The sequence below is a fragment of the Pristiophorus japonicus genome, chromosome 23 (genome assembly GCF_044704955.1).
Source record: "Pristiophorus japonicus isolate sPriJap1 chromosome 23, sPriJap1.hap1, whole genome shotgun sequence".
Lineage (NCBI taxonomy): Eukaryota > Metazoa > Chordata > Chondrichthyes > Pristiophoridae > Pristiophorus > Pristiophorus japonicus.
In genome coordinates this window covers 44,249,646-44,276,262 of record NC_091999.1, presented here as the reverse complement: position 1 = coordinate 44,276,262, position 26,617 = coordinate 44,249,646, and the positions used below count along the sequence as shown (strand labels likewise).

Here is a 26,617-nt window from a genome sequence, read left to right as displayed (position 1 = left end):
GGATGCCCTCAAAAATTTGTCAACATCCTTCGCCTGCTCCACGACGACATGCAGGCCATAATCCTTACCAACTGATCCATTACAGACCCAATCCACGTCCGGACCGGGGTCAAACAGGGCTGCGTCATCACTCCCATCCTCTTCTCAATCTTCCTCACTGCCACGCTCTAACTCACAGTCAACAAATTCCCTACTGGAGTGGAACAAAACTACAGAACCAGCAGGAAGCTGTTTAATCTTTGCCGCCTCTGGTACAAAGTCCAAGATAACCCCAACCTCTGTTGTTGAGCTACAGTATGTGGACAACGCCTGCGTCTGTGCACATTCTGAGGCTGAACTCCAGGATATAGTCGATGTATTTACTGAGGAACACGAAAGCATGGGCCTTACGCTAAATATCCATAAGACAAAGATCATCCACCAGCCTGTACTCGACGCACAACACTGCCACCCAGTCATCAAGATCCATGGCATGACCCTCGACAACATGGAGCATTTCCCATACCTCGGGAGCATCCTATCAACAAAAGCCGACATTGATGAGGAGATTCAACACCACCTCCAGTGCGGCAGTGCAGCCTTCAGCCAGCGGAGGAAAAGAGTGCTCAAAGACCAGGCCCTCAAAGCTACCACCAAGCTCATGGTCTACAGGGCTGTAGTAATACCCACCATCCTGAATGGCTCAAGACATGGACTATGTACAGTAGACACCTCAAGTCGCTGGAGATATATCACCAACAATGTCTCCGCAAGATCCTACAAATCCCCTGGGACGACAGGCACATCAACATCAGCGTGCTCGTCTAGGATAACATCCCCAACATTGAAGCACTGACCACACTCGATCAGCTCCGCTGGGCAGGCAAATTAGTTTGCATGCCAGACATGAGACTCCCGAAGCAAGTGCTCTATGCGGAGGTCTTTCATGGTAAACGAGCCAAAGGTGGGCAGCGGAAACGTTACAAGGACACCCTCAAAGCCTCCCTGATTAAGTGCGACATCCCCACTGACACCGAGGAGTCCCTGGCCAAAGACCGCCCTAAGTGGAGGAAGTGCTTCCAGGAGGGCGCTGAGCACCTCGAGTCTCAATGCAGAGAGCATGCAGAAATCAAGTGCAGGCAGCGGAAATAGCGTGCGGCAAACCAGTCCCTCCCACCACTTCCCTCAACGACTATCTGTCCCACCTGTGACAGAATCTGTGGCTCTCGTATTCGACTGTACAGCCGCCAATAAACTCACTTCAGGAGTGGAAGCAAGTCTTCTTCGATTCCGAGGGACTGCCTATGATAATGATGAAATGGGGATTCTAACCCTGGGACTGAACATGGGGATTCTAACCCAAGGAGTGAATATTTCTGGGCCTTCTCTGTTACAATTATGTAGGTCTTAAACCATAAGGTCGGTACTAAGCATCGCCTTTAGGGGAGATGGTGAGAAATTCGAGGTGTGGAGAGTGAGAATAAAATATCTGAAACACTCCTTTACCCACTGGGACCCGGTTGGAAACAGACACTGACATCGCTCACTTTGTTCCTGAACCAAGATGGCCGCGCATGCGCGGTGCGACTCACCAAATAAAGATGGCGGAGCACTGAACCCGCTCCTGCACGAAGATGGCCGCCGTTAGCCTGGGCCTGTGACCGGAGAAAGACCCGAAGCTGCAACCGCCGATATTCCGGTTTTTATTCCGGGCTGGCGGCGGGCACCGCTGGTTTATGAAGCCTCCCGCGCCACCCGCTGGTCCATTGCTCCCCTTCACCCGCTCAAATTAAGCGCTTCTGCGGAGGGCATGTTCCCCATTTCTCCTTCGCCATTACATTCGCCGCGCATGCTCCAAACACAGCCAGGACACGCGCCTGCGCACTGAACTCCTGAAGTCTGGGTTCGGCATTTTCTTGCCCGTGCTGCATATTGGGTAAATACGCCGCCATTGCAATACTGCGTTGGTGAATAGAACCGGATTTACTGGGATTGCATTGGGCATTGAACCATATTCATTCTGGCAGTTATTGTTTGTTTCTGCTGATCTTAATAACCCCTATATCTGCGCTGGAGATTAATGTTCTATATTAATGTCCTGTGATAGTTTGAACTGGTGCTCTCCTCTCTCTATCCTGCGACAGTTGGAGCTGGTGCTTTCCACTCTCTCGTCCTGTGATACTTGGAGCTGGTGCTCTCCACTCTCTCTCCTGCGACAGTTGGAGCTGGTGCTCTCGACTCTCCCGTTGGTGTAAGAGGGAGGGCTTTAGTTTCCTGAACAATTGGGACCGCTTCTGGGGAAGGTGGGACCTGTACAAGTCGGGACAGGATACACCTCTAGAGCGACGGGACCAATGTTCTCACGGGTGGTTTTGACAGTACAGTTGGGAGGGCTTTAAACTCGCTTGGCAGGGAGATGGGAACCCAGGAGGGGTCTCTGAGCTAGTTAGAGTGGGTGAGAGCTCAGATGAACAGAACTCCAAGAAAGAATGCCAAAGCCAGGAGGCAACAAAGCAGATTAGCACTGGTGGAAGTGTAAACCACAAGGTGATAAGAAGGGACAATATGTATGAATATAAAGGGGCTGCAGGAGGCGTCAAAACTAAAAAATCATGGTTTAAAAACTAGTATTAAAAATCTCTACTAAAACGCACGAAGTATTCGAAATAATGTAAATGAGTTGACGGCACAAAGCATTACAAATGGGTATGATTTGGTGGCCATTACAGAAACGTGGTTACAAGGTGGCCAAGACTGGGAATTAAACATGCAGGGGTATCTGACAATTCGGAAAGATAGACAAGAAAGGAAAGGAGGTGTGTTAGCTCTGTTAATAAAGGATGATATCAGGGCAGTTGTGAGAGATGATATTGGCTCTAATGAACAAAATGTTGAATCATTGTGAGTGGAGATTAGAGATAGTAAGGGGAAAAAGTCACTGATGGGCGTAGTTTATAGGCCCCCAAATAATAACTTCACGGTGAGGTGGACAATAATCAAGGGAATAATGGAGGCATGTGAAAAAGGAACAGCAGTAATCATGGGGGATTTTAACCTACATATCGATTGGTCAAATCAAATCACATGGGGTCGCCTTGAGGAGGAATTCATAGAATGCATACGGGATTGTTTCTTAGAACAGTATGTTACAGAACCTACAAGGGAGCAAGCTATCTTAGATCTGGTCCTGTGTAATGAGACAGGAATAATAAACGATCTCCTAGTAAAAGATCCTCTCGGAATGAGTGATCACAGTATGCTTGATTTTGTAATACAGATTGAGGGTGAGGAAGTCGTGTCTCAAACGAGCGTACTATGCTTAAACAAAGGGGACTAGAGTGGGATGAGGGCAGAGTTGGCTAAAGTAGACTGGGAACAGAGACTAAACGGTGGCACAATTGAGGAACAGTGGAGGACTTTTAAGGAGCTCTTTCATAGTGCTCAACAAAAATATATTCCAATGAAAAAGAAGGGTGGTAAGAGAAGGGATAACCAGCCGGGGATAACCAAGGAAATAAAGGAGAGTATCAAATTAAAAACCAATGCGTATAAGGTGGCCAAGATTAGTGGGAAACTAGAAGATTGGGAAAATTTTAAACGACAGCAAAGAATGACTAAGAAAGGAATAAAGAAGGGGAAGATAGATTACGAATGTAAACTTATGCAAAACATAAAAACAGATAGTAAAAGCTTTCACAGATATATAAAATGGAAAAGAGTGTCTAAAGTAAATGTTGGTCCCTGAGAAGATGAGAAAGGGGATTTAATAATGGGAAATGTGGAAATGGCTGAGACCTTAAACAATTAATTTGCTTCGGTCTTCACAGTGGAAGACACAAAAACCATGCCAAAAATTGCTGGTCACGGGAATGTGGGAAGGGAGGACCTTGAGATAATCACTTTCACTAGTGGGGTAGTGCTGGGCAGGCTAATGGGACTCACAGTAGACACGTCCCCTGGTCCTGATGAAATGCATCCCAGGGTATTAAAAGAGATGGCGGAAGTTATAGCAAATGCTTTCGTTATAATCTACCAAAATTCTCTGGATTCTGCGGAGGTGCCATCGGATTGGAAAGCAGCTAATGTAACACCTCTGTTTAAAAAAGGGGGCTGACAAAAAGCAGGTAACTATAGGCCGATTCGTTTAACATCTGTAGTGGGGAAAATGCTTGAAGCTATCATTAAGGAAGAAATAACGGGACATTTATATAGGGATAGTGCAATCAAGCAGACACAAGATGGATTCATGAAGGGGAAATGACGTTTAACTAATTTATTGGAATTCTTTGAGGATACAAAGAGCATGATGGATAGAGTTGTACCGATGGATGTGGTGTATTTAGATTTCCAAAAGGCATGCAATAAGGTGCCACACAAAAGGTTACTGCAGACGATAAATGTACGCGGAGTCAGAGGAAATGTATTAGCATGGATCGAGAATTGGCTGGCATACAGAAAGCAGAGAGTCGGGTTAAATGGGTCCTTTTTGGGTTGGAAATCGGTGGTTAGTGGTGTGCCACAGGGATCAGTGCTGGGACCACAACTGTTTACAATATACATAGATGACTTGGAAGAAGGGACAGAGTGTGGTGTAACAAAATTTGCAGATGACACAACGATTAGTGGGAAAGCGGGTTGTGTGAGGACACAGAGAGGCTGCAAAGAGATTTAGATAGGTTAAGCGAATGGGCTAAGGTTTGGCAAATGGAATACAATGTCGGAAAATGTGAGTTCATCCACCTTGGGACAAAAAACAGTAAAAGGGAATTTTATTTGAATGGGGAGAAATTACAACATGCTGCAGTTCAGAGGGACCTGGGGGTCCTCGTGCATGAAACTCTTTTTGGATAAAGAACATGACAGTTCACGCAGCGAATTAACTGACCACGGTAGGACTCGAACCTGCAATCATCTGATAATATCACAGATACAATCGCAGTTAGACGCCTTTCCCATTAGGCCACACGGCCTCGTCCTCGTGCATGAATCCCCAAAAGTTGGTTTGCAGGTGCAGCAGGTAATCAGGAAGGCGAATGGAATGTTGGCCTTCATTGCGAGAGGGATGGAGTACAAAAGCAGGGAGGTACTGCTGCAACTGTACAGGGTATTGGTGAGGCCGCACCTGGAGTACTGCGTGCAGTTTTGGTCACCTTTCTCAAGGAATACTTTGGAAGGGGTACAGAGACGATTCACGATGCTGATTCCGGAGAAGAGGGGGTTACCTTATGATGATAGATTGAGTAGACTGGGTCTTTACTCGTTGGAGTTCAGAAGGATGAGTGGTGATCTTATAGAAACATTTAAAATAATGAAGGGGATAGACAGGATAGAGGCAGAGAGGTTGTTTCCACTGGTCGGGGAGACTAGAACTAGGGAGCACAGCCTCAAAATACGGGGGAGCCAATTTTAAACCGAGTTGAAAAGGAATTTGTTCTCCCAGAGAGTTGTGAATCTGTGAAATTCTCTGCCCAAGGAAGCAGTTGAGGCTAGCTCATTGAATATATTCAAATCACAGATCGATAGATTTTTAACCAGTCAGGGAATTAAGGGTTATGGGGAGCGAGCGCGTAAGTGGAGCTGAGTCCACGGCCAGATCAGCCGTGATCTTGTTGGGTGGCGGAGCAGGCTCGAGGGGCTAGATGGCCCACTCCTGTTCCTAATTCTTATGTTCTTCTGTTCTCATTTTCTTATTAATGTTGGGGAAGTCCAGAACCAGGGGTCACAGTCTGAGGATAAGGGGGAAGCCATTTAGGACCGAGATGAGGAGAAACCTCTTCACCCAGAGAGTGGTGAACCTGTGGAATTCTCTACCACAGAAAGTTGTTGAGGCCAATTCACTAAATATATTCAAAGAGGAATGAGATGTAGTCCTTACTACTAGGGGGATCAAGGGGTATGGTGAGAAAGCAGGAAGCGGGTACTGAAGTTGCATGTTCAGCCATGTACTCATTGCAGGCTCGTAGGTCCGAATGGCCTACTCCTGCACCTATTTTCAATGTTTCGATGTTGCTATAAATATTGAATAAATCAGCTTGGTTCAAACACAGTGTGTCGAATGTTTGATTTCTTCATAATAATAACTAATTAATGTTCTGTTACCGACTGTTCCATTTTGAAGCCTTTTCTTAATGTAGATTATTTCACTTCTCCCCCAGTTGATCTTTTATGATATCAAATCCCAAGGTTGTTCTCTTTGAGTATACGGCTTGTGGGTGTCAGAAACTGTACCGGAATGTTTCACATTACACTCATATGACATTCCTTTCAAGCAACCATTGAAAGAACTATGTTGCTTAAGACTGGAAATCTATTATTTTGTACATTGTTTAACGCTTTTTGAATGTGGTTACTATATGTAATCGTCTTTGAAATGTGTGATCTTTTTAACTGTCTTTCCTGATTTAATAGTTTTGTTGATATAATTTCTTGTTACTAACATAGCTTGCAGAATTTCTTGCATCAAGATAATTGTTTAAGTACTTCCATTATCGGTTCTTTAGCTCCTCCACTGATCCCTGTGAACAACCTTTGATTCGGGACTGGTTTTGGGCGCGGGTTTAGGGTTTAGTGGTTGTGGTTATTTGTTAGGATTGGGGTTAGTGGTTGGGATAGTCAGTAGGATATTAGGCACCTTGGAATCCCTGGCCAAAGTCCACCATAAGCGAAGGAAGAGCATCCAGGAGGGCGCTGAACACCTCGAGTCTCATCGCCGAGAGCATGAAGAAAACAAGCGAAGGTAGCGGAACGAGCATCTGGCAAACCAGACTCCTCACCCAGACTTTCCATCAACGACTGTCTGTCCCACCAGTGACAGTGACTATAATTCCCATATTGCACTGTACAATCACCTGAGAACTCACTTTTAGAGTGGAAGCAATTCTTCCTCAATTTCGAGGGATTGTCTATGATGATGATGATGAGGCTTAGGAGATAGTAATTCTCTGAACACCTCGAGTCTCAACGCCGAGAGCATGCAGAAATCAAGTGCAGGCAGCAGAAAGAGCGTACACAAACCAGTCCCACCTATCCGTTCCCTCAACGACTATCTGTCCCATCTGTGACAAGTCAGTGGCTCTCATATTGGACTGTTCAGCCAGCACAGCTGGGGGAGGCATATACTGGGATTGGGGTAGGGCACTTTGGCTAAGGAGGCATGCACTGGGACTGGGGTAAGGCACTTCAACTGGGGGAGGCATATACTGGGACTGGGGTAAGGCACTTCAACTGGGGGAGGGATAAACTTGCACTGGGGTAAGGCACTTCAACTGGGGGAGGGATAAACTTGCACTGGAGTAAGAAACTTCAGCTGGGGAGCGATACACTGTGACTGGAGGAAAGGCACTTCAACTGTGGGAGGGATACACTGGGTCTGGAATAAGGCACTTCAACTGCAGGAGGCTAACACCGGGACTGGGCTAAGGCACTTCAGCTGGGGAGGGATACCCTGGGACTGGGGTAAGATACTACGGCTGGGGGACGCATATAATGGGACTGGGGTAAGGCACTTCAACTGGGGAAGGGATACACTGCCACCGGGGTAAGGCACTTCAACTGAGGGGGGGATACACTGCCACTGGGGTAAGGCACTTCAACTGGCGGAGGGATACATTGGGACAGGAACAAGGTACTTCAACTGGGGGAGGCAGACACTGGGACTGAGGTAAGGCACTTCAACAGAGGGAGGGATACACTGGGACTGAGGTAAGGCACTTCAACTGAGGGAGAGATACACTGGCACTGGGGTAAGGCACTTCAACTGAGGGAGAGATACACTGGCACTGGGGTAAGGCACTTCAACTGAGGGAGAGATACACTGGCACTGGGGTAAGGCACTTCAACTGAGGGAGGGATACACTGGCACTGGGGTAAGGCACTTCAACTGGGGGATGCTAACACTGGGACTGGAGTAAGACACTTCAAATGGTGGAGGGATACACTGGGACTGGGGTAAGGCACTTCAACTGGGGGAGGGATTCCCTGGGACTGGAGGAAAGGCACTTCAACTGTGGGAGGGATACACTGGGATTGGGGTAAGGCACTACGGTTGGGGGAGGCATGCACTGGGACTAGGGTAAGGCACTTCGGCTGGTGGAGAATATACTGGGACTGGGGTAGGGTACTTCGGCTGGGGGTGGCATGCACTCACACTGTGGCAAGGCACTTCGGCTGGGGGAGGCATGCACTGGGACTGGGGTAAGGCACTTTGGCTGGGATAGGCATAAACTGCGACTGCTTTTAGGCACTTTGGTTGCTGGAGGCACATACTGGGACTGGGAGAAGGCATTTTGGCTGGGAGAGGCATGTAATGGACTTCGGCTGGCAGAGGTGTGCACTCGGACTGGAGTAAGGCACTTCAACTGGTGGAGGCATACACTGGGACTGCGGTTAGGCATTTCAACTGGGAGAGGCATGCACTGGGACTGCAGTAAGGCACTTCATCTGGTGGAGGGATACACTGGGACTGGGGTAAGGCACTTTGGCTTGGGGAGGCATTCACTGGGACTGGTTTAAGGCACTTTGGCTGGGTGAGGCATATACTGGGACTGGGGTAGGGTACTTTGGCTGACGGAGGCATGCATTTGCACTGAGAAAGGCTACTTCGGCAGGGGGAGGCATGTATTGTGACTTGGGTAAGGCACTTCGGCTGGGGGAAGCATGCACTGAGTCTAGGGTAATGTACTTCAACGGCTGGTGGGATACAGTGGGACTGGGGTAAGGCACTTCGGCTGGGGGAGGAATACACTGGGACTAGGGTAATGCACTTCAACAGGGGGAGGGATACCTGGGACTTGTGTAATGTACTTCAACTGGGGGAGACATGCACTGGGACTGCGGTAAGGCACTTCAACTGGTGGAAGGATACACTGGGACTGTGGTAAGGCACTTCAACTGGGGGACGCTAACACTGGGACTGGGCTAAGACACTTCAACTGGTGGAGGCATGCACTGGGACTGGGGTAAGGCACTTCAACTGAGGGAGGGATAAACTGGGACTGGGGTAAGGTACGTTGGCTGGGGGAGGTATTCATTTGGACTGCGTTAAGGCACTTTGGCTAGGGGAGGCTTGCACTGGGACTGCTGTAAGGCACTTTGGCTGGGGGAGGCATATACTTGGACTGGGGTAAGGCACTTCAGCTGGGGGAGGCATGCACTGTGACTGGGATAAGGCACTTCGGCTGGGGGAGGCATGCACTGTGACTGGGATAAGGCACTTCGGCTGGGGGAGGCATATGTTGTGACTGGCGTAAGGCACTTTGGCTGGGGGAGGCATGCAATGGGACTGGGGTCAGGCACTTCGGCTGGGGGAGGCACATACTGTGACTGGGGTAAGGCACCACAGCTGGGGAAGGCATGCACTTGAACTTTGGTGAGGCGCTTCGGCTGGGGGGCGCATGTACTGCGACTGGGTTAAGGCACTTCGGCTGGGGGAGGCATATACTGAGACTGGGGTAATGCACTTCGGCTGGGATAGGCATAAACTGCGACTGGTTTAAGGCACTTCGGTTGTTGGAGGCATATACTGGGACTGGGACAAGGTACTTTGGCTGGGAGAGGCTTGCACTGGCACGGGTGTAAGGGACTTCGGCTGGCAGAGGTGTGCACTCGAACTGGATTAAGGCACTTCAACTGGGGGAGGCATGCACTGGGACTGCAGTTAGGCATTTCAAATGGGGGAGGCATGCACTTTGACTGGGATAAGGCACGTCATCTGGGGAGGGATACAGAGGGACTGGGGTAAGGCAATTCGGCTGGGGGGGGCATTCACTGGGACTGGTGTAAGGCACTTCAGCTGGGGGAGACATGCACTCTGACTGGGGTAAGGCACTTCGGCTGGGGGAGGCATGAACTGGGACTGGGGTTAGGCACTTCGGCTGGGGGAGCATATATTGGGACTTGGGTAAGGCACTTCGGCTGGGGGAGGCATGTACTCGGACTGGGTTAAGGCACTTCAGCTGGGGGAGGCATATACTGGGACTGGGGAGTGTGTGTCTTCAGTTGGGGGAGGCTTGCACTGGGACCGAGGTAAGGCACTTTGGCTGGGGGACGCTTATACTGGTACTGAGTAAGGCACTTCGGCAGTGGGAGCATATATTGGGACGGTGGTCAGACAATTCGGATGAGGGAGATATGCAATGGGACTGGATTAAGCCACTTTGGCTGGGGGAGGCCTGCACTTGGACTGGGGTAAGCCACTTCGGCTGGGGTAGACATGCACTGGGACTGGGGTAAGCCACTTCGGCTGGGGGAGGCATGCACTCTGACTGGGGAAAGGCACTTCGGCTGGGGGAGGCATGCACTCTGACTGGGGAAAGGCACTTCGGCTGGGGGAGGCATGCACTCTGACTGGGAAAAGGCACTTTGGCTGTGGGAGGCATGCACTAGGACTGGTGTAAGGCACTTCGGCTGGGGGAGGCATGCACTTGAACTTTGGTAAGGCACTTTGGCTGGGGGAGGCATATATTGGGACGGTGGTAAGACACTCACTTCGGATGAGGTAGAAATGCAATGGGACTAGGGTAAGGCACTTTGGCTGGGGGAGGCCTGCACTCTGACTGGGGTAAGGCACTTCGGCTGGGGGAGGCATGCACTCTGACTGGGGTAAGGCACTTCGGCTGGGGAGGCATGCACTCTGACTGGGGTAAGGCACTTTGCCTGGGGGAGGCATTTACGAGGACTGGGATAAGGCACTTCAGCTGGGGAAGGCTTATACTGGTACTGGGGTAAGACACTTTGGCTGTGGGAGGCATATACTTGGACGGTGGTAAGACACTTCGGCGGGAGGAGCAATGCAATGGAACTAGTGTCAGGCACTTCTGCTGGGGGAGGCATGCACTGGGACTGGCGTAAGGCATTCAGCTGGGGGAGGCATATCTTGGGACTGCGGTAAAGCCCTTCTGCTGGAGGAGGCATGTATTGGGACTGGGGTAAAGCACTTCGGCTGGGGGAGGCATGTATTGGGACTGGGGTAAAGCCCTTCTGCTGGGGGAGGCATGTACTGGAACTGGGGTAATGCACTTCGGCTGGGGGAGGCATGTACTGGAACTAGTGTAATGCACTTTGACTGGGGGAGGCATGCACTGGAGTAATGCACTTCGGCTGGGGGAGTCATGCACTGGGACAGGGGTAATGCACTTCGGCTGGGGGAGGCATGCATTGGGACTGGGGTAATGCACTTCGGCTGGGGGAGGCATGCACTGGGATGGGGGCAAGGTACTTTGGCTGGCCCTTGCTATCTTATGGGGAGCTCTGTCCTCTGTCACTTCAGGAATTCAAAGTGGATCAAGTTACAATTTGCAAAGTCAGTGAGACCTTGGGATGGGTGGTTCCAGTTACACATTCCAGTGAAATCTCAGGGTGTGGCTTATCCTCCAAGGGATCAATCATAGACAAATGGTGCGGCGTGGTGGCCATTTTGGCAGTACAAATAAGCGTGTTCTTTATTAACCCGCTCCCTCCCTCCGCCCATCTCTCACCTGCTGACTCACCCACTGCGCATGCTCAGCTCACACTGCACGGCTGATTGACGGCAGCTCCCGACCAATAGGGAGAGTGGGGGCGGGGCTGGAGGATCAGGCAGGCGGTTGATCCTCCAACCAATCAGAGTGTGTGAGAGGTGAGGCTTGCAGCCCCGCAGTGGGCTGGGCTGGATCTGGATCTCGCTCATTGGCTGAAACTCTGCCCCATTGTTAAAGCTGATGTCCCTCAAACTCCAGGAGGAAATGGGACATTTCTGTCGTGGCTTTAAACAGATGGAACTCTGTGAGGTGGAGGAAACATTGCAGCATTTGGTAGTGACATGGATTCATTCAGGCCAGACAGCGGGGATTATTTCTGGAAGTAACACAGTGTAGTTGTTTCTGTTGAAACAGATGAAACCCTGTCGTTGTGGAGCAACCACACTTCTCGTGTCCTGGTCAATCACGTGTGCAACAAGTGTCGTCATGGAAGTAAAGGATGGTATCAAATTGGAAAAAATGGCAGATAATGTTGTGAAGGACAGTGGAAGGCCAGAGGATTGGGAATTTTTAGAAACCTGCAAAGGACAACTAAAAAATGAAAAAGACAGAGAAGATAGCAGATGAGAGCAAACTGGCAAGAAATATAAAAACAGACAGTAAGAGCTTCTACAGGGATATAAAAAGGAAACGAGTATCTAAAGTAAACATTGCTCGCTTAGAGGATGACATTGGAGAATTACCAATGGGAAACACGGAAATGGCAGAGATTTTGAACGAATATTTTGTATTAGGCTTCACGGTAGAGGACACTAAAAACATCCCAACAGTTGCTAACCAAGGAGCTATTGCGGAGGGGGAGTTGGGGGGGATGACTTAAAACAATCACTATCACTACAGATAAAGTGCTAATCAAACTAATGTGACTGAAGGTGGACAAGTCCTCTGGACCTGATGGCATGCATCCTCGGGTCTTAAAATAATTAGTTGCAGAGATAGTGCATGCATTAGTTGTAATCCACCAAAATTCCCTGAATTCTGGAGAGCTCCCAGTGGACTGGAAAACTGCAAATGTAACATGCCTATTCAAGTAAGGAGGGAGACAGAGAGCAGGAAACTATACATCAGTTAGCTTACCATCTGTCAGTGGGAAATACTCAAGTTCATCATTAAGGAAGTACTAGCAGGACATTTAGAAAACCATACTGCAGTTAGGCAGAGTTAGCATGGTTTTATGAAAGGGAAATCATGGTTGACAAATTTGCTGTAGTTGTTTGAGGATGTAACGAGCAGAGTGGATAAGGGAGAATCATTTGATGTTGTATATTTTGATTTCCAGAAAGCATTCAATAAGGTGCCACACAAAATATTACTGCACATGCTAAGAGCTCACGGGGTTGGGTGTAATATATCAGCATGAAGAGAGGATTGCTGAACTAACAGAAAACAGAGAGTCCGGATAAATGGGTCATTTTCAGGTTGGCAAACAGTAACTAGTGGGGTGCCGCAGTGATAAGTACTGGGGTCTCAACTAATTACAATTTATATTAATGACTTGGATGAAGGGACCGAGTGTAACATAGCCAAATTTGCCGATGGTACAAAGATAGGTGGGAAAGCAAGTTGTGAGGAGGACGCAAATAATCTACAAAGGGATATAGATAGGTTCAATGAGTGGGCAAAAATCTGGCAGATGGACTATAATGTGGTAAAATATCAGGTGATTTCCTTCGGTAGGGAAAAAAAAGCAAATTATTATTTAGATGTGGACAATTATAAAATGCTGTTATACAGAGAGATCTGGGGATTCTTGTACATGAAACTCAAAATGTTTGCATGCAGGTACAGCAATAATCAGGAAGGCAAACTGAATGCTGGCCTTTATTGCAAAGGGGATGGAGTTGAAAAGTAGGGAAGTCCTGCTACAACTGTAAGACCACACCTGGGCTACTGCGCACAGTTTTGGTCTGGACTTGTCTCCATTCTCATGCCGAGAGGATTGATCCACCCAGATGGGAACAACAACATTTGGGTACACTGATTCCCCACCAATTCCAATTCCCCTTCTTTCTGGTGGATATGGAGGGGCCACTGTGTGTAATGAGCAAGGCATTAAGAATTGTCAGCAAGCTCTTTCGAATTGGAGATTTTATTCAGTGGAAACTTTCACACACTATTGTAGATTTTGTACCAAAGATCAATTTAGGATTAAAGTAAAAGTTCATAATTTTATTACAAAGTAAATTTCTGTTGAGAATTGCTGAATTAAGGGGAAAGATAACCCACAGTGTTTCTTAAATGGACACTGCATCCCTGAGAACACAATCAGCAATATATCCAGAATATTAAAATCCAGCCCAGTTATCGGGTTATTAACATCAACAGAGACAAACCCCAACTGTCAGAATGAACATGGTTCAGTCGGGATGTGATTAACAGCCTCAATAACAGTAGAATCCAACTCCTGCAATCACTTGTGAACTCGCTGGTGTTTCAGCAGGTGGGATGCCTGAGTGAATCCCTTCCCACACTCCGAGCAGGTGAATGGCCTCTCCCCAGTGTGAACTCGCTGGTGTGTCAGCAGGTTGGATGAACAAGTGAATCCTTTACCACACTCATAGCAGGTGAACGGCCTCTCCCCAGTGTGAACTTGCTGGTGTGCCAGCAGGTTGGATGAACAAGTGAATACCTTCGCACACTCCGAGCAGGTGAGCGGCCTCTCCTCAGTGTGTACTCGCTGGTGTGACTGCAGGTGGGATGACTGAGTGAATCCCTTCCCACACTCAGAGCAAGTGAACGGCCTCTCCCCAGTGTGAACTCGCTGGTGTGTCAGCAGGATGGATGGCCGAGTGAATCCCTTCCCACACTCAGAGCAGGTGAACGGCCTCTCCCCAGTGTGAACTCGCTGGTGTGTCAGCAGGTTGGATGAACAAGTGAATCCCTTCCCACACTCATAGCAGGTGAACGGCCTCTCCCCAGTGTGAACTCGCTGGTGTGCCAGCAGGTTGGATGAACAAGTGAATCCCTTCCCACACTCCGAGCAAGTGAACGGCCTCTCCCCAGTGTGAACTCGCTGGTGTTTCAGCAGGTCGGATGACTGAGTGAATCGCTTCCCACACTCAGAGCAGGTGAACGGCCTCTCCCCAGTGTGACTGTGCTGATGAATTTCCAGGACAGATGGTGATCTGAATCCCTTCCCACAGTCCCCACATTTCCACGGTTTCTCCATGGTGCGGGTATCCTTGTGACTCTCCAGGTTGGACGATCAGTTGAAGCCTCGCCCACACACACAACACGTTTACAGTTTCTCCCCGCTGTGAATGGTGCGATGTTTCTTCAGGCTGTGTAACTGGTTAAAGCTCTTTCCACAGGCAGTGCACTGGAACACTCACTCGGGTGTGTGTGCCTCGGTGCTTTTCCAGTCACACTGATATTTGAAATCTTTTCGCACAGACAGAACAGACAAATATTTCTCCTTCCACTTTCAAAGGCCGATGATATTCAGGTCCTGATGAATCGATTGACTCCATCAGATCTTGACGCGATGTTTAGTTTGTGTTTCCTGTCTGAAAATCTCCCCTTCTAATACGATGTAAAAGGAGATAACAAAACTCATCACTGTCAGTACAAGACACAAATTCAGGATATACACATCTAGTTTCCATTTAACATTCTTTCCTCTCTTTTTCTTCCAAAGCTGTAAATCCCTGTCCCACACATTGTCCCTCCTGCAGCACTGAAATCCAAATCAACATACATTTCTAGCCTGTTTCTCCTCCACTCCCAGTTTTCACCACCAATTCTGGTTGGGTTCAGTTCTACACTCGCTGGTTCCCGTCCCTCTCCTCCCCTGAATGTTCTGACTGTGGCTGGGTTCAGGTCGACACTCACTGGTTCCCCACTTCCACTGAAGATGTTGAGTCTGGCTGTGTTCAGTTCCGCATTCACTCGTTCCCCTACCTCTGCTCCCCTGATGGGGCGGTCTCTGGCTGGGGTCATTTCTGCAATCACTGGGTCCTCTCCGTCCCTCCCCTCTTTCCCCACCACTGAAGATGCTGACTCTGGCTGGGTTTAGTTCTACTGTCACTGGTTCCTCTCCCTTGAAGGTACTGACTATGGATGGGTTTCGTTCTACAGTCACTGGTTCCCCACCCCTGAAGGTACTGACTCTGGCTGGGTTCAGTTCTAGACTCACTGGTTCCCCTCACCTGAAGATGCTGACTCTGGCTGGGTTCAGTTCTACACTCACTAGTTCCCCTCCCCTGAAGGTACTGACTCTGGCTGGGTTCAGTTCTACACTCACTGGTTCCCCTCCACTGAAGATACTGACTCTGGCTGGGTTCAGTTCTACACTCACTGGTTCCCCTCACCTGAAGTTGCTGACTCTGGCTGGGTTCATTTCTGCACTCACTGGTTCCCCTCCCCTGAAGGTGCTGACTCTGGCTGGGTTCAGTTCCAGACACTGACATCATTCACTTTGTTCCTGCACCAAGATGGCCACGCATGTGCTGTGCTGCTCAGTGAATCAAATTGGTGGCGTGAACATGCCTTCCTGCACCAAGATGGCCGCTGTTAACCTGGGCCTGTGACCGGGAGAAAGCCCCAAAGCTGCAACCGCCGATATTCCGGTTATTATTCCGGGCTTGCGGCGAGCACCGATTGTTTATGAAGCCTCCCCGGCTCCCCGCTGGTCCATTACTCTGCTCCGTCCCGCTGAAAAGGACACTTCTTGGGAGCCTGTACAAAACGCGTCTCCTCCACCATTACACGCACCGTGCATGCTCCAAACACAGCCAGGGCCCGCGCCTGCGCACTGAGCTCCTGTAGTCTGGGTGCAGCACATTCTCCCCTGCGGGGCATGCTGGGTACATACGACCATGAGAAATCGGAGCAGGAGTGGGCCACCCAGACCCCCGGGCCTGCTCCCCATTCAATAAGGTCATGGCTGGTCTGATCATAGGCTCAGCTCCATTCCCTGCCCACTCCCCAGAACACTTTACTCCCTTATCGCTCAAAAATCTGGCTATCTCCGCCTTAAATATATACAATGATCCAGACTCCACTGCTCTCTGGTGCAGAGAATTCCACAGATTTACAACCCTCAGAGAAGAAATTCCTCCTCATCTCAGTTTTAAATCGGTTGAGGAGAAAGATTGCATTTGTGACTAGAACACGATGTACTGTGATTGCATTGGGCACTGAACTATGTTCATTCTGGCATATCTTGTTTGTGTCTGGTTATCTTAATAACCTCTATACCTGAACATAAGAACATAAGAAATAGCAACAGGAGTAGGCCATACGGCCCCTCGAGCCTGCTCCGCCATTCAATAAGATCATGGCTGATCTGATCATGGACTCAGTTCCACTTCCCCGCCCGCTCCCCATGCCCCCATATTCCCATATCGTTTAAGAAACTGTCTATTTCTGTCTTAAATTTATTCAATGGCCCAACTTCCACAGCTCTCTGAGGCAGTGAAGTCCATAGATTTACAACCCTCTGAGAGAAGAAATTGCTCCTCATCTCTCTTTTAAATGGGCAGCCCCTTATTCTAAGATCATGCACTCTAATTCTAGACTCCCCATTATCAGTGGAAACATCCTCTCTGCATCCACCTTATCAAGCCCCCTCATAATCTTATACGTTTTGATAAGATCACCTTTCATTCTTCTGAATTCCAGTCAGTAGAGGCCCAACCTACTTAATTGTTCCTCATAAGTCAAACCCCTCATGCCCAGAATCAACCTAGTGAACCTTCTCTGAGCTGCCTCCAAAGCAAGTATACCCTTTCATAAATATGGAAACCAAAACTGCACGCAGTGTTCCAGGTGTGGCCTCACAGATAGCTGTAGCAAGATTTTCCTGCTTTTATACCCTATCCCTTTTGCAATAAAGGCCAAGATACCATTGGCCTTCCTGATCACTTGCTGAAACTACATACTATCCTGTTGCATTTCATTCACAAATATCCCCAGGTCCTGCTGTACTGCAGTACTTTGCAATCTTTCGCCATTTAAACAATATGTTGCTCTTTGATTTTTTTCTGCCAAAGTGCATGACCTCACACTTTCCAACATTATAGTCCATCTGCCAAATTTTTGCTCACTCACTTAGCCTGTCTATGTCCTTTTGCAGATTTGTTGTGTCCTCCTCACACATTGCTTTTCCTTCGATCTTTGTATCATCAGCAAACTTGGCTATGTTACACTCAGTCCCTTTTTCCAAGTCGTTAATATAGATTGTAAAGCTGGAGATTAATACCCTCTATAAATGTTGAATAAATTATCTTTGTTTCAAACACAGTTTGTTAAATATTTGATTCCTCCATGATCAGAGGAGATTAATTGATGTTCTGTTATGGACTGTTCCCTTTTAGGGCTTTTTCTTAATCTAACTTATATCACTTCTCACCTAGTTCGCTTTCTAGCATATCAAACCCCAAACTTGTTCCATTTGCATACATGAGTTGTGGTTGTAGTAGACTTAACTGCAGTGTCTCACTTTAAACTCAGCTGAAATCTTTTGAACCACCTCTTTATTGAACTGTCTTGCATAAGATTTGAAATCCGTTACTTTCTTGATCAGTTAACCTGTTTTTGAAACCAATTGAATATTAAAAACTCATCCACACATTTTGCACGTGATAGCCTGTGAAATATTCTGATATTTGTAATCATCATTACCACAAGCTCCATTCCCGAGTGACCGACTCCATCCCTCTCCCCAACTTCTGTCTGAGCCTGAACCAGACTGTTCACAACCTTGGTGACATACTTAACCCTGAAATAAGTTTTTGACCACATATCCACAAAATAACTAAGAATGCCTATTTCCACCTCTGTAACATCGCCCATCTCCGCTCATGCCTCAGCTCATCCACTGCTGAAGCCCTCATCCATGCCTTTTTTTACTTCTGGATTTGACTATTCCTATGCACTCATCCCACATTCTGACCTACATAAACTAGTGTTGATCCAAAACTCGGCTGCCCATGTCCGAACTCGCACCAAGTCCAGCTCACCCATCACCCCTGTGCTCGCTGACCGACATTGGCTTCCAGTGAAGCAACGCCTTGATTTCAAAATTTCCGCTCACACTGCCCCCACAACATCCCCACCTCCCCGCCGCTCCCGCCCATGAGATATCAGTCTTACTGAGTATCCCCCGATTATAATTGTTCAACCATTGGTGGTTTTTGTGGCTGTGCCTTCTGTTGCCCAGCCCTCAATTCTGGAACATCCAGCCTAAACATTTCTGTCTAACCCCTGCTGTACCCGCCCTGGCTGTTTTTGATGGGATAGTGTAGAGCACGTTTTTCTCTGTATCTACTCTGTGCTGTATCTTCGCTCAGCGTGTTGGACGGGACAGTGTAGAGTGATTTTTACTCAATATGTAACCCGTGTTGTTCCTGCCCTGGGTGTGTTTGATCGGACAGTTTAGAGGGAGATTTACTCTGTATCTAACCCGTGCTTTACCTACCCTGAGAATGGTTAATGGGACAATGTAGAGGGATATTTACTTTGCATTATAACCCTTTGTGTACCTGCCATGGAGTGGCTGATAGGACAGTGTAGAGGGAATTTACTCTGCATCTATCATTTGTGTACTTGCCCTGGGAATGTTTGCTGGGACAGTGTACAGGGAACGTTACTCTGTTTGTACCCAGTGCTGTACGTGCCCGAGGAGTGTTTGATGGACAGTGTAGAGGAAGTTTTACTCTGTATCTAACCCGTGCTGTACCTGTGATGGGAGTGTTTGATAGATCAGTGTAGAGGGAACTTTCCTCTGTATCTAACCTGTGTTGTACCTGCCCTGGGAATGTCTGGTTGAACATTATAGAGGGAGATCTCCTCAATATCTAATAAATGCTGTATCTGCCCTGGAATGCCTGGGACGTTAGAGGGAGATGTACTCTGTGTCTAACCTGTACTGTACTTGCCCTGGGAACTGTATAGCGGAAGCTTTGGTCTGTATTTAATCCATGTTGTACCTGCCCTGGGAGAGTGTGATGGGACAGTGTATTGGGATCCTTACGGTGTACCTACTCATATCCGTTATACCCCTTGGAGGACGAAATGTGCAGTGTGACTCCGGGAGGAGCTCCTCAGCCGGAGTGACTGGAGTGCATCATCACCCCCAGCAACCAAATTTTAATTTGATTTAAGTTTACTGTCCAAAGTTTAATTGGTTTATTTTGTTGGTTATAGTGCCCCCCCACCCTCCCGCCCCAGCTTTAATCTGGGGGCACTTGATTTACAGATCAACAACAAAATAGTTGTGCTTTACCTGCCCTGGGATTTTTTTATTGGAACAGTGTAGAGGGAGAAATTACTCTGTAATTATCCCGTGCTGTTCCTGCCCTGGAGTGTTTGTGGGACATGTACTCCATATGTGCTGTACCAGCCCTCGTCTGTTTGTTGCGACAATGTTGAGGGAGCTTTATTCTGGATATAACCCATGCTGTACCTGCCCTGGGGCTGTTTAATGGGACCGTGTCGAGACAGATTTACTCTCTGTTTAAACCGTACTGTACTTCACCTGAGAGTATTTAATGTGGCAGAGTAGAGTAGCGGGAGCTCTACACTGTATCTAACCCATGTATCACATCATGGGCCACCCCAACCTGCGAGAGAACATCTCCACAGGTTGGGGCTATAAAAAGAGCAGGAGCGAGCCACTGCAGCTTCAGTGTGAGCAGACACAAATGTGTGACGGCTTCGAGGTAGATGACTGGGTGACATCATCAGGCCCCAGATTGCCATTTGGAGCGTGAGCAGGAGCATCGGCAGGGCCTTGGTACAGCAGAGGAACATGGAAGGTTGTGCTGGACTTGTGACGAGTGATCGGGGCAGAGGAGTGATGAGGGAGCATGCCTGAGATTTGGTGAGTGATCGTGATGGAGGTTTAGCGAATGTTTGGTGCAGAGATGGGGCAGGAGATTGTGGCGGAGGTGCGGCGAGTGTTTTTTTGGAGGAGGAGCGGAGAGGGATCGTGCTGGAGGTGAAGTGAATGTTTGTGGTGGAGGAGTGGTGAGAGATCGTGGCGGAGGTGCAGCGAATGTTTGTGGTGGAGGAGTGGCGAGAGATCGTGGCGGAGGTGCAGCGAATGAGGGTACCGGGCGCAAAAGAGGCGAGAGCCCAGGGGCAGCACGGACCAGCCCACACTGTTATATTTGTGCACACTAGCTCCGTACAGCAAAACAGGTCTCCAGTAATCCTGATTAACCCTTGCCACTGGACCAATCCTAGCTCTGTCATACCCGTGTCGTGGCTGGTGTGCAACAGTCACCACACGTTAAAAACAATCCACCCATCGGCATCTTCCACCTCCTCAATTGGAGGTCAGGACTGGAACATTGGGTCCTTCATTGAAACATCTGTGAACTCATGTGGAAGCAAATCATCCTCGTTCGAGGGGCCAGCTATGATCATCTAACCCGTGCTTTACCTGCCCTGGGATTGTTCAGAACAGTGTAGAGGGAGCTTTATTCTGTATCTATCACATGCTGTAGTTTCCTCTGGCACTGACTCTCACTGGGATACAGTTCCTTTGGCACAGATTTACTGTATATTTAATTCGTGCTGTACCTATCCTGGGAGTGTTTGATAGGATAGTGTAGAGTGAGCTTTATTCATTATCTAACCAATGCAGTATCCACTCTGGAATGCATGGGACAGGTTGAGGGAGATATACTCCATATCACACCTTGGAATGTCTAGTGGGATAGTGTTGAGGAAGCTTTACTCTGTATCCAAGCAAGGCAAGCCTATCCTTCCTGAGAGAAGGAGACCAAAACAGTGCATAGGACTCCAGGTGTGGTAAGGGAGTGAAGGGTTCTGGGGAGCGGGCAGGGAAGTGGAGCTGAGTCTGTGATCAGACCAGTCATGACCTTATTGAATGGGGAGCAGGCTCGGGGGTCCGGGTGGCCCACTCTTGCTCCTATTTCTCATGGTCTTATGTACCCAGCGTGCCCCACGGGGGAGAATGTGCTGCACCCAGACTATAGGAGCTCAGTGAGCATGTGCTGTGCGTGTAATGGCGGTGGCGACACATTTTGTACAGGCTCCTCAGAAGTGTCCTTTTCAGCGGGACAGAGCGGAGAAATGGACCAGTGGGGAGCCGGGGAGGCTTCATAAACAACCGATGCTCACTGCAAGCCCGGAATAATAACCGGAATATCGGCGGTTGCAGTTTCGAGGCTTTCTCCCGGTCACAGGCTCAGGCTAACAGTGGCCATCTTCATTCAGGAAGGCAGGCTCAGCGCTCCGCTATTTTGATTCAGTGAGTAGCAGAGCGCATGTGTGGCCATCTTGGTGCAGGAACAAAGTGAATGATGTCAATGTCTGGAACTGAACCCACCCAGAGTCAGTACCTTCAGGGGAGGGGATCCAGTGAGTGCAGAACTGAACCCAGCCAGAGTCAGTACCTTCAGGGGAGGGGAACCAGTGAGTGTAGAACTGAACCCAGCCAGAGTCAGTACCTTCAGGGGAGGGGAACCAATGAGTGCAGAACTGAACCCAGCCAGAGTCAGCACCTTCAGGGGAGGGGAACCAGTGAGTGTAGAACTGAACCCAGCCAGAGTCAGTACCTTCAGGGGAGGGGAACCAGTGAGTGTAGAACTGAACCCAGCCAGAGTCAGTACCTTCAGGGGAGGGGAACCAGTGAGTGTAGAACTGACCCCAGCCAGAGTCAGTACCTTCAGGGGAGGGGAACCAGTGAGTGTAGAACTGAAACCAGCCAGAGTCAACACCTTCAGGGGGGGGGATCCAGTGAGTGTAGAACTGAACCCAGCCAGAGTCAGTACCTTCAGGGGAGGCGGGGGGATGAGAGAGGGGATAAAAGTTCACTGGTTTGGGGGTAATATATTAGCATGGATGGAGGATTGGCTAACTGACAGAAAACAGAGAGTCAGGATAAATGGTTGTTTCTCGGGTTGACAATCAGTAACTAGTGGGGTGTCGCAGGGATCAATGCTGAGACTCCAACTATTTACAATCCATATTAATGACTTGGAAGAAGGGACCGAGTGTAACAAAGCCAAGTTTGCTGATGATACAAAGATGGGAGGAAAAGCAATGTGTGAGGCAGGGACACAAAACCTGCAAAAGGACACAGACAGGCTAAGTGAGTGAGCATATATTTGGCAGATGGAGTATAATTTTGGAAAGTGTGAGGTCAGGCACTTTGGCAGAAAAAAATTAAACAGCAAGTTGTTGTTTAAATGTTGAAAGATTGCAAAGTGCTGCAGTACAGCGAGACCTGAGGGTACTTGTGCATGAAACACAAAAGGATAGTATGCAGGTGCAGTAAGTGATCAGGAAGGCCAATGGAATCTTGGCCTTTATTCCAAATGGGATGGAGTATAAAAGCAGGGAAGTCTTGCTACAGCTATATAAGGTATTGGTGAGGCCACACCTGGAATACTGCGTGCAGTTTTGGTTTCCATATTTATGAAAGAATATACTTGCTTTGGAGGCAATTCAGAGAATTGTCACAAGGTTAATTCCAGGGATGAGATAGACAGGACAGAGAGAGGTTGTTTCCACTTGTCGGGGAGACTCGAACTTGGGGGCACAGCCTCAAAATATGGGGGAGCCAATTTAAAACTAAGTTGAGAAGGAATTTCTTCTCCCAGAGGTTTGTGAAACTGTGGAATTCTCTGCCCAAGGAAGCAGTTGAGGCTAGCTCATTGAATATATTCAAATCACAGATAGATAGATTTTTAACCAATAAGGGAATTAAGGGTTATGGGGAGCGGGCGGGTAAGTGGAGCTGAGTCCACGGCCAGATCAGCCTTGATCTTGCTGAGTGGCGGAGCAGGCTCGAGAGCCTAGATGGCCTGCTCCTGTTCCTAATTCTTATCTTTTTATAATTCTTATGTTCTTATGTTCTTATTAATGTTGGGGAAGTCCAGAACCAGGGGTCACACTCTGGGGATAAGGAATAAGCCATTTAGGACCGAGATGAGGAGAGACTTCTTCACCCAGAGAGTGGTGAACCTGTGGAATTTCCCTGCCACAGAAAGTTGTTGAGGCCAATTCACTAAATATATTCAAAAAGGAGTTAGATGTCGTCCTTACTACTAGGGGGATCAAGGGGTATGGCGAGAAAGCAGGAATGGGGTACAGAAGTGGCATGTTCAGCCACGAACTCATTGAATGGCGGTGCAGGCTCGAAGGGCCGAATGGCCTACTCCTGCACCTATTTTTTATGTTTCTATGAGGGGGTTGACTTATGAGAAAAGGTTGGGGTTGGGCCTCTACTCATTGGAATTCAGAAGTATAAGGGGTGATCTTAACGAAACGCGTAAGGTTATGAGGGGGCTTGACAAGGTGGATGCAGAGAGGAATTTCCACTGATAATGGGGAGACGAGAACTATGGGGCATAATCTTAGAATAAGGGGCCGCCCACGTAAAAGAAGAAATTTCTTCTTGGAGAGTTGTGGATCTGTGGAATTCACTGCCTCAGAGAGCTGTGCAATCCGGGACATTTAATAAATTTAAGACATAAATAGACAGATTCATAAACGATAAGGGAATAAGTGGTTATGGGGAGCGGACAGGGGAGTGGACTCGAGTCCATGATCGGATCAGCGATGGTCGTATTAAATGGAGGAGCAGGCTCGAGGGGCCGTATGGGCTATGCCTGCTCCTATTTCTTATGTTAACTAGTGAGTGCAGAACTGAAATCAGACAGATTTAGCATCTGCATTGGATGAGAGGGGAGCCAGTGAGTTTGGAACAGATTCCAGCCACATTCAGCACCTTAAGGGGAGGGGACCAGTGATTGTAGAATTTGTTCCAGCCAGAGCCGACACCTTTAGGGGAGGAGAGGGAGGGGAACCAGTGAGTGTGGAACTGAACCCAGACAGAGTCTGCACCTTCAGGAGAGGGGAACCAGTGAGTGTAGAACTGAACCCAGACAGAGTCTGCACCTTCAGGGGAGGGGAACCAGTGAGTGTAGAACTGAACCCAGCCAGAGTCAGCACCTTAGGGGAGGGGAACAAGTGAGTGTAGAACTGAACCCAGCCAGAGTCAGTACCTTCAGGGGAGGGGAACCAGTGAGTGTAGAACTGGACCCAGCCAGAGTCAGCACCTTCAGGGGAGGGGAACCAGTGAGTGTAGAACTGAACCCAGCCAGAGTCAGTACCTTCAGGGGAGGGGAACCAGTCAGTGTGGAACTGAACCCAGCCAGAGTCAGTACCTTCAGGGGAGGGGAACCAGTGAGTGTAGAACTGAACCCAGCCAGAGTCAGTACCTTCAGGGGAGGGGAACCAGTCAGTGTGGAACTGAACCCAGCCAGAGTCAGCACCTTCAGGAGAGGGGAACCAGTGAGTGTAGAACTGAACCCAGACAGAGTCAGCACCTTCAGGGGAGGGGAACCAGTCAGTGTGGAACTGAACCCAGCCAGAGTCAGCACCTTCAGGGGAGGGGAACCAGTGAGTGTAGAACTGAACCCAGCCAGAGACAGCACCTTCAGGGGAGAGGAACCAGTGAGTGCATAACTGAACCCAGTCAGATTCAGTACCTTCAGGGGAGGGGAACCAGTGAGGGTAGAACTGAACAAAGCCAGAGTCAGCACCTTAAGGGGAGGGCCAGAGGGCAACCAGTGATTGTCGATGAAGTAGGATTTTAGAATCTCACTGTCGAAAGACCCTGGCAATAGTCAAAGTAGGTCAGAAGCAAACCCGGTTGCCCCAGCAACAGGAGGATGGAGCTGTAATAATAAAGTACATCGCATACACTGTTCCAAGAAATCGCACAGGACAGGATGTTCGGCTGCGAGAATGTAAACCACAGTCGGCTGAGACTGCGAGATGTGCACTGCTCTGTAAATGTCACAAACATTGTGGTTGAGATGTACAAACCACACAATTTGAGCAAAGTTGTATCAATGCACTGTCAACACCATGTTTTAGATGCAATGTTAAATGTCATGAAACCTTGCGTCGGGCCGAGCAGGTGTGTCTCTGATCAAAATAGGTCAATGTCGCTGTAAAACTGAACCCAGCCAGAGTCAGTACCTTCAGGGGAGGGGAACCAATGAGTGTAGAACTGAACCCAGCCAGAGTCAGCACCTTCAGGGGAGGGGAGAAATGGGAGGGAGGGGAAGCATGGAGTATAGAACTGAACACATCCACAGAAGGTACCTTCAGGTTCACTCCCTGGTTCCTCTCCTGCCTGGTGTAGAAATCCCCTCGGCACAGGAATGGAGACAAGTCCAGACCAAAACTGTGCGCAGTACTCCAGCTGTGGTCTTACCAATGCCCTGTACAGTTGTAGCAGGACTTCGACTTTTATACTCCGTCCCCTTGCAATAAAGGCCAGAATTCCATTTGCCTTCCTGATTACTTGCTGTACCTACATACTAACTTTTTGAGTTTCATGTACAAGAACCCCCAGATCCCTCTGTGTAACAGTATTTTGTAATCATCCATTTAAATAATAATTTGCTGTGTTATTTTTCCTGCCAAAAGGAGATAACCTGACATTTTACTACATTGTCGTCCATCTGTCAGATTTTTGCCCACTCATTGACCCTGTCTATATCCCTTTGTAGATTCTTTGCATCCTCCTCACAACTTGCTTTCCCACCTATCTTTGTATCATCAGCAAATTTGGTTGCGTTACACTCAGTCCCTTCATCCAAGTCATTATTATCAATTATAAATAGTTGAGGCCCCAGCACTGATCCCTGCAGCACCCCACTAGTTACAGTTTGCCAACCTGAAAATGACCCATTTATCCCGACTCTGTTTTGTGTGTTACCCAATCCTCAATCCATGCTGATATATTACTGACAACCCCGTGAGCTCTTAGCTTGTGCAGTAACCTTATCGAATACTTTCTGGAAATCCAAATATACATCATCAACGGGTTGTCCTTTATCCACTCTGCTCATTACATCTTGAAACAACTCCAGCAAATTTGTCAAACATGATTTCCCTTTCATAAAACCATGCTGACTCTGCTTCACTGCAATATGATTTTCTAAATGTCCTGCTTCTACTTCCTAAATGATGGACTCCAGTATTTTCCCATTGACAGATGGTAGGCTAACTGGTCTATAATTTCCTGCTTTCTGTGTCCCTCCTTTCTTAAATAGGGATGTTACATTTGCAGTTTTCCAGTCCACTGGGACCTCTCCAGAACTCAGGGAATTTTGGTAGATTAAAACCAG

General features: G+C 48.4%; 1 pseudogene; it reads right to left on the bottom strand.

Moving 5' to 3' along the window:
* Positions 1-26,617, bottom strand: part of LOC139235509 (zinc finger protein 850-like) — an 84,594-nt pseudogene that overhangs the window by 6,619 nt on the left and 51,358 nt on the right.